Genomic DNA, 22,400 nt, shown 5'->3' with positions numbered 1-22,400 from the left:
ATTTAAATGGATAAAAATTATTATTATTATTATTATTATTATTATTATTATTATTATTATTATTATTGTTGTTGTTGTTGTTGTTGTTGTTGTTGTTGTTGTTGTTATTATTATTATTAATGTCTTGTCCTCTCTCTCTTTCTTAATCTCTCCCTCACACTCTAGTCTCTCTCTCTATCTCTCTCTTTGATAAATCTCTCTCCATAAATAGTGAGATATTTATCAGAGAGAGATTTTTCAGAACAAAGAGAGTGATTTATTATCCAGGGAGAGAGAGAAGAATGATTTATTAAAAAAAAAGACATGAAGAGAGGAAATTTATTAAAGAGAGGCAAAATTTTCATAGAGGTATGGAGGTAGATAGATAGATAGATAGATAGAACTTTATCACAGAAAATGATAGATAAAGAGATAGAGAGAGATTTATAAGAAAAAGAAAAAGAAAATTATTAAAGGATATATAGAGAGATTTATTGGAGAGAGCAGATAATTATCAAATAGAAAGATTTATCAAAGAGAAAAAAAGATTTATCCAATATGCTTATAAAATTGACTTTCTCTTCTTATAGAGAGAGAATATTTCTCTTTAAGAATTCTATTTTCTTCTTATAGCCAAGCAATTTGCCCTCTGGTGGGCCTTCCTTTCCCTCTGGGGATTGGGAACGCTTTCCTTTGACCTAGATGGTGGATCGACCTTCCCCGCCTTTAGTCGAGGTGTACATAATGGGTTTTGTTTATGTTGGTTTGTGCATGGCAGATCGTAGTATTTAAATGGAAGGTCTAGTTGTCAATCTATGTGGGGATGTAGGTCTCGAGGAGATCTTGGCCAGATCGGAATAATAAAGGTCTGAGCTGCCTAGGATGGCATTCGACTTAAGGGTTAAACACGCTGTAGGTGGTAAGTCCCATTATGTCATTTAGCTTGTGGTAGTGCCTCAATGGTGGTTTTTAGTGCAGATGGCTCAATCTTTGGCTAGGCTAGATGTCCTGCCTTGGTGTTTGGGTTATTTTAGGTTGTTTTGGGTTGAAACTTTGAGTTTGGCCCTAATCGAGGTTTCTATTGTGACTCTTGGTTTAATGTGGTGGTGATGAGATGGTGCCTTGTGGGCATTCATTTTGCTTATCGATATTAGGTGCGGTGGAACTCAGGCGGTGTTTTGTGGGCTGAGTCCTTCAATTGGGTTGTTTTGGGTTTGATTTGTAATTGTTGGACTTGGGCCTAAGCCCTTCTTTTGTATTTCCTTAACTATTAATGAATTTCTTATTTCCATTCAAAAAAGAAAAAGGTTTACCCAAGAGATAGAGATGGATAGATAGATTGATAGACAAAGAGAAATTTATCTTAGAGAGATCAATAGAAAGAGATTTATCATAGAGAGGGATTTATCCTATAGGAAAAAAATTATGATAGATTTATTAGAGAGAGATTTATCAAGAGGGGAGAAAGATAAAAATTTATCAAGCGAAAGAGGAAAGAGAGATTTATTAGAGAGAACAAATTTATTGGAGAGGGAGTGGGAGAGATTCATCATGTAAAGATTTAAGAGAGAAAGATTTTTCAAAAAGAGAGATTTATTAAAGTAAAAGAGAAGAGATTTATCAGAAAGGGAGATAGATAAGAGACACATATCAAAGAAAGGGAAGGAGAGAAGTTAAAATTGTTGGAGAGAGATAAGCGATTTATTAGAGTAAGAAAAGATTTATTAGTAAGGGCTAGAGAGAGATTTATTTGCAAAAGAGAGGGGAGTTTTTTATAGAGAGATTTATTAAAGAGAGAGATTTGTCAGAGAGGGAAGAGATTTATTAAAGAGAGATATTTACGAGAGAGTTTTATCATATAGACATATACAGATAAAATTATTTAAAGAGATATATTTATCAGAGAGAGGGAGAAAGAGAGAGAGAGGATATTTATAAGAGAGATGAGAGATTTATCGTAGAGTGAAATTTATTAGAAGAGATAGAGATAGAAAGATTTATTAGGGAGAAAGAGAGAGATTTATCATAGAGAAAGAAGATAGAGAGCACGAGAAAGTGCAAGAAAATGAGAGAGATATTCATTAGAGAGAGATTTATCATAAATAGAGAAGATATTTATCTGAGAGAGATATTCATCAAAGAATATAAAGAGATAAAGAAAAACTTACTAGAGAGAGAGAGATTTATCAAATAGAAAGCAAAAAGATTTATTAGAGAGATACATATAAGAGAGATTTATTAGAGGGGTCGAATAAAGATTAAATCAAAATTAAATTGAATAAATATTAAAAATAAAATACATAAGAAAAATATTTTCTTATTAAAAATCATAAAAAATTATTGAAATTAGTAAATTTTCTTTAAATTTTAATTAAATTATTAAAATAAATTCAATTATTTAAGTTAATAAAATTAAATCAATTTGATTATTTTTATACTATAAATTTCTAATAAAATTTAATTAACATAATTTTATTTATTTACATAATAATATTATACAAATAAAAATATGAAGATTAAGATGATGCATCTAAATTACGTTATTTCATTTCATAATTTATTTATGATAGGCAAACAAGAAAGCTTAAGATAATAATAAAATATATACATATATTAGCTCCTACATATAACTAGAGTATTAAACAACAGATAATGGAATTTATGAACTATTGAGTCACTGAAGAGGGAAAGAAAGAACATGTGACATGTTTGCCGGGTAGGTAACCATAAAAGATTTAAATAATAGGCAACTGGGGAAAGCAAGAGAACAGTTGGTTATGTCATGTGCAGATACAGTAAGGTATGGGATTCCCCCATTAATTGTAATAGGATTTAGCCACCCAAACAGCACCCCCTTTTTAAGATAATAAGATAACTCCAATTGCCCACCTACACCTGTAGCTATTCCATTCTTTTTGCTAGTTTTATTATAAAATAAATAAAATTTATATTTTTATATTTTAAATTTATAATAAATTAAATCTAAAAAAAATTATTCTGTGATATTATATGCTTGATATATATGTGTATTAACTATCCATTTGATTTACCATGCGAGTTAATTTTTTTGGGCTAAATGATTAAAAAAAATTTAAACTTTTATAATTTTTTTTAAATTTTAGCACAATGTTTTAATTTTATCAATTTAGTTCAAACTTTCATTTTAGTTTTAATTTTAATAATTAATTTAAGTAGATGATTTAATTGATAAAAATAATTTAAATATTTATCAACATTATTAATATTAATTAATCTTTTAATTTTTTTATCAGCAATTATTCTCAAATAAATTAAATAAAAATATTATTTTACTGAATCAAATATTTATTGTTGTTTTGAAAGTTATAATTAGATTTGGTTTGGCTACATTATTTATTAATATCTTATGTTTAAACATTTGATTTTTTTTTTTAATTCTTATGCCTTAAATTTAAGATAAGATAATGATAAAGGTGTGAATTAAAAATATAATAAGAAAAAGGTAGAAAAAAAATTAAAATTAAGATAACAATATACATTAGATATATTATTCAATTAATATTTTTTCATCAACAAAAAATTTGTTAAAATTAATGAAAATGTTAAAATTATTGAAAAAATTAATAAAATAAAATATATAAATAATTAAAACTGACAATATATAAATGAAAAGATTTAAATAATTCATCAAGCCGATTATAATTTAATTGTTTATAATTAATTTATTGCTAAAATGCAAAACAATATAAAAAATAAATGATTAAATTGGTAAAATTAAAAATTTTGATTTTAAAATTAATAATTCAAATAAAAGTTGTAATTTCTTTTAATCATTCAATCATCTTAGCATTTGATTTAAAATGTACGTAATATATTATTTGAGATAATTATTTTATAAATATTTGAGGGACTAAGGCTCCCACTTGTACCCCTAGTTCCGCCTCTATAAAGGGCATAGATTAAATTATAAGTTATTATATGGGTTAATATAGATATAATTAATTATATAAGGAAGTATAAATATATTAGATGCAAACATACTGAAATAGAAAACGATTGTGTTGAAGTGTGAAGAATAAGAATACAGTTCATATTCATGCACATCCATTCATTGGAGCATATGGTCGGGTGTTTTTTTAATTACACAATAGGTGTAGTTTGGTAAAGAAGCAAATAAAAGAAACAAGCAACAAATGCCCACAGAGACACTTAAGAGATTGAGACACACACCTGATGCACCTACCTCTGTTACCTAATTATCAAGAACTTTGCATAATTGCATGCCTTTTTGTTGATGCAAAATTCGAAATGATATGACCATAAATAATTCATGATATTGAGAGTTTTATTGAGATTCTAACTAGATGATTCATATCACTATAAGAAAAAGGTGGATTGGCAACGAATTTTTTTTTATTGTTAATTTGGAATTAATGATGGAAACAATTTATTACTCTTGTGCTATTTGGATATATTTGCTGAATGGAAAACAAGAAATAGCTTGTGTTCTTAAGAAATTTGTTGTGATGGTTAAACACCAATTTGAAAAAAATGTGAAAATTGTCAGAAGTGATAACGGAAGTGAATTTATACGCTTGAAAGAATATTTTGATGAACAAGGGATGTTGCATCAGACTTCCTGTGTAGGAACCCCTTAACAAAATGGCCGAGTGGAAAGAAAACATCGCCATATTCTTAATGTGGCAAGAGCTTTGCGTTTCCAAGCAAATTTACCCATAGAATTTTGGGGAGAATGTGTACTTGCAGCCGGGTATTTGATTAATAGGACTCCATCTATGTTATTAAATGGTAAAACCCCATATGAGATACTCTTTGGGAAAGTACCTTCTTATAAACACGTTCGGGTTTTCGGTTGTTTGTGCTATGCGCATAATCTGAATCGGGATAAAGATAAATTTGGTAGTAGAAGTCGTAAGTGTGTTTTTGTTGGGTATTCATTTGAAAAGAAGGGATGGAGATTGTTTGATTTGGAAACTAAATAATATTTTGTATCAAGAGACGTGGTATTCGTTGAAACAGAATTTCCATATGCAAATGAGAAAACAATGGGTGATGAACTCATTAAAAATGGAGTTGAGGAGTTAGGTGATGAAGTTGATGGTTTAGAGAACAACTTGGGAAAAGAGCACGATGAAAGTGTGGGTAGAGAAAGTGAGGTGAATTCTGAAACGGAAGAATTGATCCATGAAAACAATGAGAGAGTGGATAGAGGTGAAGTTGTTAAAGAGCAACTAGGTAGGGGATAAAGGGCCAAGCAACCTAGTGTTCGTTTGAAGGATTATGTGACAAACGCCATCAAAACAAGCCCCTCGCTATGCTCACCTTCCCAATTTGATTCCTCAGGCTATGAGAAAATCTGTCATTTCGGAAGAAAGCAATAGGAAGCAAGTGGGTATACAAAATTAAATATAATTCTGATGGAAGTATTGAACGATACAAGGCGCGGTTAGTGATATTGGGAAATAATCAAGTTGAAGGCATAGATTATCAGGAGACTTTTGCTCCTACAGCAAAAATGATTACTGTGCGCACCTTTCTTGTCGTTGCGGCTGCAAAGAATTGGGAACTCCATCAGATGGATGTCCAAAATGCTTTCTTACACGATGATTTAGAGGAAGAGGTTTACATGAAGATGCCGCCTGGATTTGCTTCTCAATCACCAGGGAAGGTTTGTAAACTCCGGAAATCTCTATATGGTTTGCGGCAAGCACCTAGATGTAGGTTTGCGAAATTGGCTGCATCTCTGAAAGCTTATGGATTTCAGCAATCATATTCAGATTATTCTTTGTTCACTTTTTGAGCTGGGACTATTCAATTGAATGTGCTTATTTATGTGGATGACCTTATTATCTCCAGCAATGATGTTTCTGCTGTACAAAAATTCAAGAACTATTTGAGTCGTTGCTTTCATATGAAAGACTTGGGGAAGCTGAAATTTTTCTTAGGGATTGAAGTAGCTAGAAACTAGAATGATATTTTCTTGTGTCAACGTAAGTATGCATTCGATGTAATTTCAGAAGTTGGATTAATGGGTTGCAAGCCGACTAAAACTCCTCTTGAACAAAATCACAAGCTAGCCCTTACCGAGAGTGATGATGTGGATGACCCTGCTCAGTATAGGCATCTGGTAGGACGGCTTATTTATCTAACAATAACTCGGCTCGAGTTGTCTTATTGTGTGCATATTCTTGCTTAGTTCATGCAACAACCGAAGAAAGCTCATTGGGAGGCAGCTGTTAGAGTTGTGCATTATTTGAAAGGAAATCCAGGTCAGGGTATACTACTGCATGCCAATTGTGATATCAAATTGTCTGCTTACTGTGATTCTGATTGGGCTAGCTGTCCTTTGACGAGACGGTCTTTGACCAGTTATTTTATTCTTTTGGGTGAATCCCCTATCTCATGGAAGACTAAAAAGCAACAGACAGTGTCTCGCTCATCCGCTGAAACTGAATATCGGTCTATGAGTACTACAACTTGTGAACTTAAATGGTTGAAATGATTATTGAATTCTCTTGGTGTAGCATATACTGAACCTATGAATTTGTATTGTGATAGTCAGGCAGCTTTGCATATAGCTGCTAATCCTGTCTATCATGAACATACCAAGCATATTGAAGTGGACTGTCATTTTATCCGTGATGAGATATTGAATGATAACATTCGAACAGATTATGTACATAGTTCAATGCAACCTGCGGATATCTTCATAAAGGCGTTGGGAAATGATCAGTTTGACTTTCTTCTTCGCAAGTTGGGCATTCGAGATCTTCATGCTCCAACTTGAGGGGAGTATTAGAAAGACAGTTGTTAGCTGCCACTTATTTTATATTTATTTAGGGTATTTGTTTAAGAATTTTTATGTGCATATCTATTCTTATCTTTTATTGTATGATTCTGATATAATTTTGATAGTTTAACTTGATTAAGAACCTATTTATTAGTTATAATTTTTTATATATATCTTTAATTTTTAGAACAATAAACATCAAAATTTTTATTTTAAAATTTCTTAATTCTTTTACAGAAAAAAGTAGATTGGCAACGAATTTTTTTTATTGTTAATTTGGAATTAATGATGGAAACAATTTATTATTTGGACTCATTGTTTATAATCCTATGGACATTATCTCGGTGACATGCAAGTGCCATGCAGAATCTCCTTCTTTGCATAGTGCTTACGTTATTGCGGGCCATGATGCTTCACTTCCACTGCATTGCTGTCATGCTCCGGTTGCTGCGTCGCGTTCTTGTGCATGGCTCCCTCCATTATAGTCCTTCAAGGTGAACTCGAATATTGCTGCCTTGTCAGATAATTTAAAGTGTACAAGTATAGGTGTGACTAATTCTGATAATTTGGGTCAGGTCATGGTCTGGACTGTGAATAGATGAGATTTTTTTTTTTTTTTTTTTTTATGTGGAGATTGCTAAAGGCATTGCTGCTCTATATGATAATATAGGGTGTTCTAATAATTATTAATTATTTTAATAATTATTAATTATTATGATAGTTATTAATTATTTTATTAATTATTTGATATTAATTATTAATAATTAATTAATTATTTATATAATAATTTAATACATAAATATTTAATAAAAATTATTATTGGATAAACGGTTAATATAAAATTAGTGATATGATTTTTTTTATTATAGTTAAAATATTAAATACTAATATAAAATTTAAGAGATGTAATGTTTCATTATCCATTTCCTTAACTTTTAAATATTAATATAAACACGTATGCGACCGAATAATATAAATAAATGCGATCAAATAATATAAATAAAAGATATAATATTTTAATTTTAATCAAACTATTAAAAATTAACTTAAAAATTATTGTGGAATGGAGCTTATGAGTTACACTAAGAGACTCTCTTTCTTTTCATTAATACACATCACTTCACACGACAAAGAAAAGAGCTTTCAGCAAATAAGTGGGTGCGGTAAAGCTAAAGTTTGTCTCAAATTCCTCTTTTCATATATATATATATATATATATATATATGAAAGAGCAAGAAAATTGATAGTTATTCAAACAAAACATGTGGATGTCATAGGTGATTAAGTCCTCTAAATTATAATAATATGATGATACGATGGTCAATGAACTTATCTTCCATGTGTGGCCCATCTAAGAAAGCAAATTCTATACAATCTCCACTATGGGATTCCCTTCCTTTTCCCACTTACTGTTGCCTCCATTAAAGCATCAATCAGCAAACAGGATTAATTGGTTTCTTGTTTATAATTCACCATGTTTATCGAAATGTTAATTGCTACACCAATTCGCTGCCAATTATGCGATTTCTTTATCATTATTAGGTGATTATGGATTATCTTCCTTTCTTTTAATTTATATATCTTATTTTACTTGCTCCATAATTTAAGCCCAGTTAATTACATTAAATTTTGTATTATTTTGAATGAAAAATCTTTTTTTTTTAAAAGAAATATTATGATGCTTTAAAAAATTATAAAAATATGAAAAATTAATATTTTTTAAACCATGGACGTAATCCAATAATAGTTATATATATATATATATATATATATATATATTAAATTTGAGAGACCTATGTTTGACTCCCTTATATAACCCTTCACAAACAAAGGAGAAGACAAAAAAAAATCTACAAATGATGTAGATGATCACACAAAAAACTCTTCATACAAGAGATATAAATGTGGGGACATCCACATATCAAAAGAACCCAAGAAGAAGGATGGGGAGGTGGTGGGTAGAAGTTGGTGGATAGCTAGGTGATGTTGGAAAGCGGCAACTACCTCAATGTCTTGTCTTCGATTTCATGGGGTCTACCTGTTGTTCATCTTTTCTAGTAGTATCTAATTCCACATCATATCTTACTATTTTATATTTTTATTATTTTGTGGATATATATGAGCTGGATATGATACGGAAGAAAAGGACACTTTGAGAAAATATATAAAATTAGGTATCATCTTGAAGACTAGAAGGTAAGGGAATGATTATTAGGAAACTTCCTTATCCATTTACTTATTTAACTAATTTTCTATATTTAGTTATTTTATTATGAAATTAAACACATTGAATTACAGTTAAAATTAAAATCCTAATTAAATTTTGATCATCAGAATATAAATAATAGAAAGTGCAAAGAATATGAACCAAATCTAATTTTACCCTAAAGGTTATTTTAAGGTGAAAAGACTTGCAGTATTATACTTAGGATAAATACTTATTTTAAATAAATGTGAGATAATACATCTTCCTTGTACTCAGGTATGAACATCTGAAATATGAAGTTTATAAGCAAACATATCTGCTAGTAGCCTAATATTGAAGCAGATAAATTCTGATATCATATAAAAAAAATAAACTAAATCTAGCTCTAGCTCAAAAGTTAATTCAAGGAGAGAAGATTAGCTAGTTTTATATTTAGCATTGATCTTTTCATTTTTAGATAATAAATTTCATAATAAATAGAAATATGAAATCTCTTAAAAATAAATCAATTAAATTATAATTAATATCATGCATATAAAAAATTTAATATACGTCTAGATTACAATATTTAATATATAAGAAAGAAAAAAAATATATATATAACCATTTTCATGAATTTCTGGATTCATTTATAAATAATTTTTATCTGCACGTTTGAATTTTTATTTTTACATTATTCTTTATAATTTGTAAAGAAAAGTTAAAAAAATAATAATTATGTAGTAGTGAACAAAGAGAAATATAGATTTTTAGAGTTATAAGGTTTGAGTCTTATTATGCGGATTATTATTTTTATTAGTTGTATAATTATTTATTATTATTTAATTATTTTATATTTACAAATATACCTAAATTTTAATTAATTTCTAAAATTACTTTGATTATTATACTTTTACTCATTATCTTAAGGAAAGGCAACATTACATAAGGAATGGAACATAACGTAAGCAGGAATTTCATATTATTAGTTCAAAATTATTATTTAATTTGTATATTTTAATAAAATTAATTTTGTAATTTTATATTTAAAAAATATAATATTTAATTCCTTATTTTTAATTCATTTTTTTGTCAACAAATCATTTTAATGGTAGTTAAACTAATATTTAATCTCTTTATTTTAATGAAACTAATTAGTTGATCTTATTTTAAAAAATACATTAGTTCCATTAATTTTTAAGTTTTTCTGATTATTTTTTATATTCAAAATATTTGTCTTTCTAATTATTTCTTATATTCAAACTGTCATGACTATCTTGTATACCTATATTTGAAATCACTACTTATATATTTAGTATTGACCATAATTTACAAGAACATTCTATAATATCAGTAAAAGAAGGAAGTGTTAAAGATTTATCCAATGTGAGACATCACATTGTTCAAGAAACCTTTTGGAATGGATGTAAATCTAAGCAAATTGCTTCTGTTCCATGAACAATGTATCGGTTATAAAAGATGTGAATCTACTTATCCAATAAAGAAAGTACGAAAATGATGTCTAAATAATTGAATCGAATAAAATTACTTGAAAAATTAAAAAAAATATATAAACTCAAATTTAGTCTTTACATAATAAAAATTTTATTGTTATTCAGGAATATATTTTTTAAAATATTATGTTTTTTAAAATATAAAAACTAATTAATTAGTTTAACTAAAATATATAGACTAAATAGTAGTGTATTTTAAAATGCAGATATCAAATAATTAGTTTTATTAAAATAGAAGATTAGATAATAATTTAATAAACATAAAAATTTATTGACTAATAAAACAACTAAATAATTTAATAAAAGTAAAATATAATAAATAAATAGTATATTTTTAAAATATCAACTTAGTAGAGACTGGATAATATTTTTCTTCTTAAAAAAAGGAAATACCTCTTGTGCACAATTGATTTTCTTTCTTTATTTCTTATTGTATATTAAAATAGCATTTTATAAGTAAGAACATTTCTTCTATTTCTGTAGTATTGTGTGCATACGGTTATCCATGCATCATAAATCTATTTGGCTCTTAAAACATTTAATTAAAGGAAAAATTATTATTTAATCTTTATATTTTAGTGAAATCAATTACTTAAATATATTATTTGATCTATATATTTATTTTTATTAAATTATTTAGTTTATCCATGAAATTTTCTATTCGTTAAAAGTTTAATGCTAGTTAAACTACTATTTAGCATCTATATTTTAGTGAAATTATTTAATTAGTCCTTATATTTTAAAAATTTTATTAGTTAGTTCCTGTAATTTGGTTTCGTTAATTATTTAATTTTTTTATTATTTTTTATACTTAAATTATCCTGATACTCTTCCCTTACTTGTTTATTATTCTTCTTTATTTCTCTCTCCCATTATTTATTCCCTTTGCACCATACCTTTCCTTTCATCATTTTTCTTTTCATTTTTCATCTTTTGATAGAAATTGATACAAACTATATGCATAAAAATATTAATTAATTTTCTTAGATCTCTAAATAATTAAGGTGATAATTTAAGAAAATTATTTTTCAATAAAAATACACAAAAACGATGCCAAGGAATTGAATGAAAATAATTTAAACAATTTAAAAAAACTAAATTCAGATTTAATCTTTATACAATAAAATTTTCATCTACAAATATGTTTTTCAAAGTATTAAGACAAACTAATTGGTTTCACTAAATTATAGGGATTATATAGTTATATATTTCAAAATCTAAGACTAAATAATTAGTTTCACTAAAATAAGGGGACTAAATAGCAATTTGATATGCATTGATTAAAAATTTGATAAATGAACTAAATATAATAATTTTTGTTAAAATATAAAGACTAAAAGTAATTTGTCTTTAATTAAATAATTTAAAAAAATAAAATATAATATTTAAGAAGTGAACTCCTTTAAGTCCTATTTAATAATAATTTTACTACTTAATATTTTAATTAATATCAAAAAAATTATATTACTTTTTATATATTTAATAAAAAATTTAATAATTATTTTTATTAAATACTTTAACTTCAAATTATTCATATAAATAATTAACCATTAATGGTTAATAGCTAATTGCTGCTACAACCGGTGGAACAAATCCTAAAGCTCAAAGAAGATTACATATGGAGATCTGCTCTCTTGCCACCATCATATTCCTCTCTTTCTCTCAAAATATCATTTTCCTCATATTCTTCTATGTTTCCAAACAGACGGTGAGAAACTATGGATGAAAAGAAGAAATAAAGGTAACGAACGACTCAAATTGGATGGGTTCGCTGAATTTAAATTATTTTAGATTCTATGACGTTAATTAAGTTTTTTTTAAATATATTTTCATTGAATCATTTTAAAATATAAATCATTTATCAGTCATTATATAAAAAAAAACGAGTTAATTTGTGAATTTTAAATTATTAATTTGGAATATATAGTCAATTTTAATTAAAATCATTTTTATCATTTGATTAATATTAATTAAATCCTTAATTTTATAAATCATTAAAATTTGAATTATTTTAAAATGAATTATAAATAGTTTTGGATTAATGGAGTTGAAATTAGTGGTCAAACAGAATTTATTAAAATTGAAAAATCAAATCAAACCGTTTTATTTAATTTTTTTAATTAAATTTTCAGTTCAATCAATTTAGTCTAATTTTAGTTTTATAAAAAAATTCGATTTTTTATTTAATTTTTTTTCAAAGAAATTCGATTTTTTATTCGGTTTTGGTTGTTTCACCCAACCAAAGAGAATAAACCGAGCCAATCAATTTTAGTGGGCTACATTTAAAAGGGTTTTAGGCCTGTTATGTTTGAAAGGCCTGTTTGTTTTACTTCAGTTTAGGCTCATGCTTTTTAATAAAAAGCTTTAAAAAAAAAAAAAAAAAACTGGGTCCAGCCTATATTTACTTCACTAAAAATCACTAAATTGAAATAAATTTATAAAATTTTATCACAAATTTTGAAATTTATTTAAAATCAAATTTCACTGTTTCATATGACATAATTTAAAATGTGAAATTTAATTTAATTTTATATAATTAAGTTTAGTATAATATTAAATTTTACATAATTCACGTTTAATATAATTTTAAAATTAAAAATTCATTAATTCTTTTTTCCTAAAGTATTTAAGTAATTTAAAAATTTTTATACCTATTAAATTTATAACAATTAATAGATATATAAACCAACTAATATAATAATAAATATAAAATATTTCACATGTCTCAAAATATAAAGATTTATATATAAATATAAATAATGTCATTACTAAGTGCCTTTTAGTACAAAACAAGTAAATAATTAATATTAAAATTTTTAATTTTACCATTTGAGTAGAACTGATATATGGCCAAATAAATTATTGAAAGGAAATTTTTAGATATGACATTTTAATCTAAAAAATTTTGTCACATTAATTTTATGAAATTTATTTCAAATTTCATTAAATTTAATAGAAAATGGTCTTCGTTATAATCAATTTTTAGTATTGATTTTTTTTTACACTAACTATACAAAACAAGAAATTTAATTGAATTCTACAAATTTTGTATTTTAAAATTAAATTAAATAAGCTCCTAATCTCTTTAAAAGCTAGAACTCCGAATTTTATTATATCTATTCGATTTTGTTATTGTGAATTTTTATTATGAAAAAATTAAATAAAAAATTATTAAAATAAAATTGAAGTAAATAGAATTTAAAACAATAAAATCATTAATTTTTTTTTATTTGCACCTATTCTATTCACCCCTAATTTTCCAACACTCAAATTTGAATTCTGTAAATTTTATATTTTAAAATAAAATTAAATAAGCTCTGAATTTATAAAAATGCTAGAATTCTGCATTTTATCATAGCAATTTGATTTGGTTATTGTGATTTTTTAATATAAAAACATAAATGAATAAATAAAAATTATTAAGAGAAAATTGAAGTAAATAGAATTAAAAAAAAAAATAAAATTATTCATTTTTTTTTTAATTTTTGCCTACTCTATTAGCCCCTAATTGTGCCCTTATTTTGCAACCGATTCATCGAATTTTACAAAATTTTTTATTTTGAAATTAAATTAAACAAGCTTTGATTCTCTAAAAAAGTTAGAATTTTACATTTTATTATATTAGTTCGATTTGTTTACTGTGATTTTTTTATTAAAAAAATAAATGAATAAATAAAAAATTATTAAGATAGAATTGAAGTAAATAAAATTTAAAAAAAATAAAATTATTGATTTTTTTTATTTGCATTGATTCTATTGGCCCCTATTTATGGCCCCTATTTTGCAACACTCAAATTCTCTAAATTTGAATTCTATAAATTTTTTATATTAAAATTAAATTAAACTAGCCTTCACTCTTTTAAATAAATAAATATTAAAATAAATTTGAAGTAAATAGAATTTTAAAATGATAAAATTATTAATTTTTTTTATTTGCACCGATTCTATTAGTCCCTAATTGTGCCCCTGATTTTGCAACACCTGATTAATTAAATTCTACAAATTTTTTATTTTAAAATTAAATTAACCAAGCTCTGAATCTCTAAAAAAGTTATAATTTTATATTTTATTATAATAAATAAATAAATAATTATTAAGATAAAATTAAAGTAAATAAAATTAAAAAAAATAAAATTATTAATTTTTTTATTCGCACCAATTTTATTGGCCCCTAATTGTGCCTCTATTTTGTTACACTCGGATTCTCGTAATTTGAATTCAACAAATTTGGTATATTTATATTAAATTAGACAGACTCTAAATCTCTAAAACAGCTTAAACTCTACATTTTATTATATCAGTAAGATTTAATTATTGTGATTTTTTATTATAATAAATAAATAAATAAATATTTTAAGATAAATTTAAAGTAAATAAATTTTTTAAAAAATAAAATTATTATTATTTTTTTTATTTGCACCGATTCTATAGGCCCTAATTGTGCCCCCTGATTTTGTAACACTCAGATTCTCCAAATTTGAATTCTATAAAATTTGTATATTGAAATTAAATTAAATAAGCTCTAATATCTAAAAAAGTTAGACTCTACATTTGATTATTGTGATTTTTATTATAAAAAATAAAGAGATATTAAGATAAATTTGAAGTAAATGGAATTTAAAAAAATATAAAATTATTGATTTTTTTATTTGCACCGGTTTTATTGGCCTGATTGTGTCCCTGATTTGGCCACGCTTGGATTTTCTAAATTTAAATTCTATAAATTTTGTATTTTGAAATTAAATTAAACAAACTTTGAATAGAACTTTGCATTTTATTATATAAATTAATTTAGTTATTATGATTTTTTATTATAAAAAATAATTAAATAAATAAAAAATATTAAAATATCATAAGAGTAAATAAAATTTTAAAAAAATAAAATTATTATTTTTTATTTACATTGATTCTATTAATCTCAAATTACGCCTGATTTTATGCCACTTGAAATCTCTAAATTTGAATTCTATAAATTTATATTTTAAAATTAAATTAGATAAGTTTTAAATCTCTAAAAGGTTAGAACACCCCATTTTATTATATCAATTGGATTTAATTATTAAGATTTTTATTATAATAAATAAATTAATAAATAAAAATTAATAAAATAAATTTGCAGTAAATAAAATTAAAAAAAAATAAAATTATTGATTTTGTTTATTTGTTTAGATTCTATTGGCCCTAATTATGCCGCTGATTTTTGTGACACTTGAATTCTGTATGCTAGCGTGTCAACTGGAGCCCACCACTAAACCCTAACTTTTAAAATCAAGTTGTGATTTTAATTAAGTCAAACACACACATCAGACAACAAACTTGTATATAAATCTAACGGCCAAGATCACTTAATTCTCACTCTTATATTAAAAGGTCAATTCTCAAGGACAAAAGATGAAAGTCCATGATAAAAATAATATATGTATCACAACAGATTCTCCCTCTCTTTCCCTCTCTCCTTCGTATTGACAGAGCTGTTGAAAAATCTTTGTCACGGTTAGTCCCCCGAGAAAATATGCCTTCCTTTGTCTGCCACCGAAATGAAATCATCCATAGATTGTTCCTAAAAACCCTACCATTAATTTCCTTCTCTAAACCCTAATTTCCAAACCCTCCTCCTGATTTTCAAATCCTCTCTATAAAAGAGCTGCGGTGAAATGCTTGTTAAAGATGCAGAAGCTGCTTCTGCTGCAAAAGAAACATTCAAGTTCCCTCCTTTGTACTTCTGTTACTACTAGTTTTCTTTCTTTGACTTGTAGAAACAAACCCAGTAACTATTTCCACTCTCACTCAATTAAAGACCCTTTCTTTTATCTTACTGTAAAGCCCTACACTTCTTTCTCAATGCCTACTGTTGCAGTTAGTGGCAGCGGCGGCGGCTCTTCTCTCGCCTATTGTGTGGCCAGAAAGACTGTTGTCAGACCTGCACTCAATTCTCGTGTATCTTCAAACTGTTACAGCGTCTGCCGTTGTGCCGCTGACAACACAGCAAAAACCCCTTTGCGGGCTTGGGTTGTAGCCCGGCCTGCATGGTACCACACAGTGGCCGGGTCCGGGGCAGAGGGACCCATCACCACAGGTGCGGCTGCTGCGGTGAAGAGTTGTGATGGGGGAGACGGTGAGAAAGGAGAAAAAGAGGAAAAGACCGCGAGGATGAATAGGCGGCAGAAAGGGTCATGTGAGATGGTGCGTAATGCTGATTTGTTGACAATTCCAGGGGTGGGGCCAAAAAATTTAAGGAAACTGGTTGAGAAAGGGTTCCGGGGAATGGCAGAGCTCAAGAAGCTGTATAAAGATAAGGTATTAGTGGTCATTTATGTTTTGTGGAAGCTAAAATTCAAATCCAAGTTTAATTATCCAAAGCTCTGATTTTTATTTTATTTATTTTTTTGCATTGTAATTTTCTCAGATCTTACAGTTATGAGAATGCTATTTTATGTCTGGTGTTGGCATTAGTATGTGACTTTAGAGTACCGGCAGAGCCTCATAATACAGTTGAGCATGTTTCAAGAATTTGATTTTATATTTATGAGGATTTTGGATTTTGGTTCATTGCAGTTTCTTGGGAAGGCTAATGAGACAATGGTTGAGTATTTACAGAGTTCTGTGGGAATTATTCACAAAAATCATGCTGAGAGCATAACAGCTTTCATCAAAGAGAGCGTGGATGAAGAGTTAAAGGATATAGACACAGATGTGAGAACTGCGTTGAAGAATCGAATCACATTTTGTGTTGAGGGAAATATTAGTGTTGGGAAGACAACATTTCTTCAGAGAATTGTTCGTGATACAATTGAGCTTCGTGATCTTGTTGAAGTGGTACCGGAACCCATTGATAAGTGGCAGGATATTGGCCCTGACCACTTCAACATACTCGATGCATTCTATGCTGAACCGCATAGGTATGCCTATACCTTTCAGAATTATGTGTTTGTTACAAGGGTGATGCAGGAGAGAGAGTCATCTGGTGGAGTGAAGCCGCTCAGGTTGATGGAGAGGAGTGTTTTCAGTGACAGAATGGTGAGTCTATGTAATTTTGTAATTCTATCTATGAATATAAAGTTTTAAAAATAATCAAATTCATGATCATTTTGTAGTTCTTCACAACATGATCAAAGACTTTCGAATTTCATTTTAGTCTCAAGGACCAAGACTTACGCAAATTTTACATTCTCTATGAAAACTATGAAATTCTTTGAAAGGAATTTGGAATTTTCTTGCATATGTTTGAAATTTATTAGTAATAAAATTTGGATTTGAAACCTTGCAGTTCTTTCTCGTTTGTTTGATCCCATCTGAGAGGAACAAAAACCTGATTAAGAGTTTCGAGGCTGATACTTTTTAATCTCATTGTTACTTGATAAAGGTCTTTGTACGAGCTGTGCATGAAGCAAAGTGGATGAATGAGATGGAGATCAGCATTTATGACTCGTGGTTTGATCCAGTTGTCTCAGTTTTACCTGGTCTTATTCCTGATGGTTTTATCTATCTTAGAGCAAGCCCTGATACTTGCCACAAGAGATTGAAGCTACGGAAGAGAGCAGAAGAGGGTGGTGTCACCCTAGATTATCTGCGTGACTTGCATGAAAAGCATGAGAGCTGGCTTTTCCCTTTCCAAAGTGGTAATCATGGAGTGTTATCTGTCAGTAAGCCACCCTACAGCTGGATAACTCTTTGCATCCAGAAATTAGAGATCGTGTGTTTTATTTGGAAGGCGACCATATGCATTCGAGTATTCAAAAGGTATTGTATGTGTATCTTTTCCCATAAAATTCACATAATTGTGAAAGATATTGGCTTATTTTTCTTTGGTCATGAGCAGGTGCCTGCTTTGGTTCTTGACTGTGAAGCCAACATTGACCTTAGCAGAGATATTGAAGCAAAGGAGCAGTAATATACTTCTAAATATCTTCTCTTATAATCCGATATAGGAATGTTAACAATTCTTTTGAGTTGTGTTGATTGTTACATTATGCATGTGTTACAGTTCCAAGTTGTGCTCAGATCATTTGGTACTTTTTTGGGTGTGTTCTGGGGTAGTGTTGGGTATGCTATGTTTGCTAAAATTTTTATGCCTAGATTAATGCTGCTGCACTTTGCATACCCAATCAAGCTGTTAATGAAATTTAAATATTCAACACATACCAGACTAGTGACATCGATATCAGAGATGGTGGATATAATTTGCATCATTCATCTCTTCCTAGGCATTATTTTATTGCACCATTTTGTAGGGTTAACAATAGATCTATTCATGCATTATCATGTTTGTGTTTATGAGGTAATTTCAACTGTTTGTGTAATCATGGTTTTGTTTGTGCTTATCCAGTTTGTTTCTTTCTACTCTTTAACTGATGTCATTTGTGCTGCACTTTTTCTTAGAACTCAAAAGTGTTACTTTCAAGTTTGAAGTAGTTAGAATGTGAATGAGAAAGTTGGTCTTATGAATATATTTAGGTGTGTTCATTATTCAGGTTCAACCAAAATAACCAGACCGACTAAATTTGGTTTTTGCTTTGATGGAATTTGGTGTTTTCAGTGCGGTTTTGTTTTCATATTAGTAGAACTGTGTAGATCAAACTGAACCGAATATAATACCAACCTAAAACACTGCCCTTTTATGCATTTAAAAGGAAAATGGAAAAGCAAAACCCTAGCTCTTTGCCTCTCACCACACACCTTCAGCTCTTTCTGAAATTCTGCCTCATATCTAGACTCACACCCTCACCTTTTTCCTCATCTTGCCTTACTCTGCTCTCTTCCAGTTCTCCCACACCCCTCTTAATCATAGGGCTACAAATTGACTGCTCTTTGGATGTTTGTTTGGTGAAGAAGGTATTGGAAGAATGAATAGCTTTGTCAACATCTCATCTTCTCCAATTCTTTTTGAGAATAAGGTGCATGTCCTGAAGGCCAATTCTGACATGAATACATCTTCTCCCTATTCATCTTTATCCTTCTCTTCTTCGAGAATTTCTAAGTACAATTGATTCTAGTTTTGGCTTAATTTACATTTTTTTGGGGGAAAAAATGATGTGTATATACTTGAAAATTGTTCTTCAGCTGGTTATTATTATTATTATGGAAAATAATTGGGTATTGACCGGAAGGTGAAAGTTAGATTGAAAATCATTGGTTGTTTTTCCAGTAGTCTTTACTTCTACAAGGCTTTGAATTTAATGGCATAAACCCTGCAAAAATGGATTGAAAATTTGATGGAAAAGGGAATGCAGAAGTTCGTTCTATAAAAACTGAACTGAATATTTCGGTTTGATTTCTTCAGTAAAATGGTTGAGTTCGCTGGTTGTATTTCTAATGGTTCGGCTTTCAGTTTGACCAAATGAACACCCCTCAATATATTGTAAGCATCTGATGCCTAGTGCCTCTGGAAAATGTAGGCACATACTAGGTTTCCTATTGCATGAGCTATCAGTTTGTTTGTATTGGTTTTTTTAGCCCTAAATCTATAACCAGCTAGTGCTGAAAATTGCATTTGTGCATTGATTCTTGAAGATTGTGTGGTGTTGAACTAATTTGTTTAACAATCTCATTTGCAGCTATGCACGCCAAGTTGCAGAGTTCTTTAAATATGTGAAGAACAGGAAAGAAGTTTTGCCCTCAAAATCTGGCGAAGGTGGTCTTATTGGCAACCGACAGGTCTTGCTGCCACGTGAAGGTGGATTGTTTTTACCGAGCGAAATGCACTTCCCTGCATCAGCTTTCAAATCTTTAGATTTTAGACGAACAGTGTCATTCATGTCTGGTCAGTGACTGTACTTCTGACCTTCTTTTCCAACTGATCTGTAAAGTGTTATCTTAGTCTGACACATCTGCAGGTGAGACTTGTTAACTTTCTGTGCATGTAAAGATGTTAACCCCTAGGATTTAGAAAAGTAGAGATGTTTGTAATGTTGAATGCTTTGGTAATCTAATGTTTGATTGTTGAAGTTCTGTTCCTACTGAAAAATGCAACTTTGGTGCTTCACATTTGTTATTATTTGATAGAATCATATTGCTAGATGGACGAGCTATGTGGTGCCACTGTAATCTCACATAACCTTGATAGCCTGAATTGTGTACAAGTAAGGGCTCCCTCCTTGTATATGATTGGCTAATATGAGAATATGAAGTGTTGCAACGCAGGACAAAACAAGAAATGGTACCCAATAAACAAAGTTGGAAACCATTTGAAAGGGATCTAATATTTTTTATGTGGGGTTGTAAATGTTTCAGTAGTTTTTGGGTAGGTTTGAAAAACCCTAATCTTGAAGCATTGGAGGCATAATTAATCTCAAATTAGTGGGAGTCGACTATATAAATCATTTTTTGTCATTTAACTTTACTAGATATTTAAAATTTAAAAAAATTAATTGAATTGATTTCTTATAAAATTTTAAATTTTAAATAGGATTTAAGTTTTTTCTTTATTTCTTTTCACTCTTTTTTCTACTCATTTTTTATATTATGATTTTCTACCTTATACATTACCTTTCGGGCTTATAAAGGGGCAATTTTTTTTTTATTTATCATTTATTTATTTATTATTATTATTATTTTAGCATTGAAATGATTGATTTCAAATGTTCCTTTCAATGGCAATGCTCATGAATGTAAGATTCTCTTCAAAATTTTTGGACCTTTAGAAGGCGTTGGATACCAACGAAAAGGATTGGAAGGACAAAAGAGGCTGTTTTAGATGAAGTTTTATCAAGGGCCCTAAATCTGTTACATATATAATTTTTAATTAAATTCTACTTTTTAAATTATAATTTCAATAAAGTTCTAAATCTTAAAAAAAAAAAAACCACGTCAACTAAATTGCATATGGTATGATTTTTTTTATCTTTATTTAGAAAAGTTTTTAAAAAATGATAATTTTGAATTATAAGATGATGGTTTTTTAAATATTGTTTTACTACAACTTTTTCAAACCACGATAATTTAAAAATTTTGTATTTTTATTTTATTTTTACATAATTTATAAAATTTTATACTAAACATATTATTTTTTTAAATATATTATTAATAAAAATTATATAATATTATATTATATGATATGATACATTAATAAATTATGCTGCACTCAATTTAAATTTAAATAGATATCACAAAATTATATAAAGTACTTGTATCTTTATCCTTATTTATATCAATATTTATCATGAAAATGGAAATGCTCTTATTAAAGATAATAGAAGATAAATTATTGAGTTTACCTTCACAGCCTCTTATATATATATATATATATATATATATATATATATTCATAAATTCTGTTTTTAAAAAAATTGAGGGGAACTTTTTTCTTAAAAAAAGTTGTTCTGGAGAACAATTTCCTGAAAGGAAAAATTATTGAAAAAAACAGCAGGTAGTTTGGCCCATTCAACTTAGAAGAGAAATCCAACCACAAAGTTGCAACCTTATAAGTCACCTAGCTTAGTACTACTTAGAAAGTAGCTTATAAAATTAAGTTATCTAACTTAAATAATTTAAAAAATTATCATTTGACATATAAATTTAAAAATTTTAAAAAATATTAATTAAATTATTTTAAAATTTAAAATTTAAAATTAAATTATATATATATATATATATATATTTTTTTTTCTTTTTTAAAAATACATATCTAATCCTTAAGTTTGACAATTTTCTAACAAAATTTATTATAAAGCTATTCCTCCTCCATTTCAAGTAGGATCGTCAATTTGTTGAATTGTAATAATAAGATTAATCTCATGGACCTTGCAAATTTTTAAAGTCTACATAGTTCTTTCACTAGATAATCAAATTTTCAAAATTTAAGAGGTAATATCATTAACTACATAAATTTTTTAATAATTTAATTATATGTTTTTTAAAAAATGTAAAATATTATAAAACAATAATGAAAATATATAAATACTGAAAAGCATAAAAAAATAAAGTGAAGATCTCG

The 22,400-nt window shown here is 27.7% G+C and overlaps 1 non-coding gene across 1 annotated transcript; it reads left to right on the top strand.

Annotated features, from left to right (window-relative positions):
• Positions 1–15,911: 15,911 nt before the first annotated feature.
• LOC110640411 (uncharacterized) lies at positions 15,912–20,412 on the top strand. Its single transcript, XR_009142075.1, has 5 exons — positions 15,912–16,765; positions 17,024–17,485; positions 17,832–18,208; positions 18,288–18,355; positions 20,023–20,412. It is a non-coding gene; the product is annotated as an uncharacterized LOC110640411 (transcript).
• Positions 20,413–22,400: the final 1,988 nt, after the last annotated feature.

This window comes from Hevea brasiliensis, chromosome 12, assembly GCF_030052815.1.
Source record: "Hevea brasiliensis isolate MT/VB/25A 57/8 chromosome 12, ASM3005281v1, whole genome shotgun sequence".
Taxonomy (NCBI): domain Eukaryota; kingdom Viridiplantae; phylum Streptophyta; class Magnoliopsida; order Malpighiales; family Euphorbiaceae; genus Hevea; species Hevea brasiliensis.
Note: the sequence above shows the minus strand (reverse complement) of the source record. Positions and strands in the feature narration are given on the sequence as shown.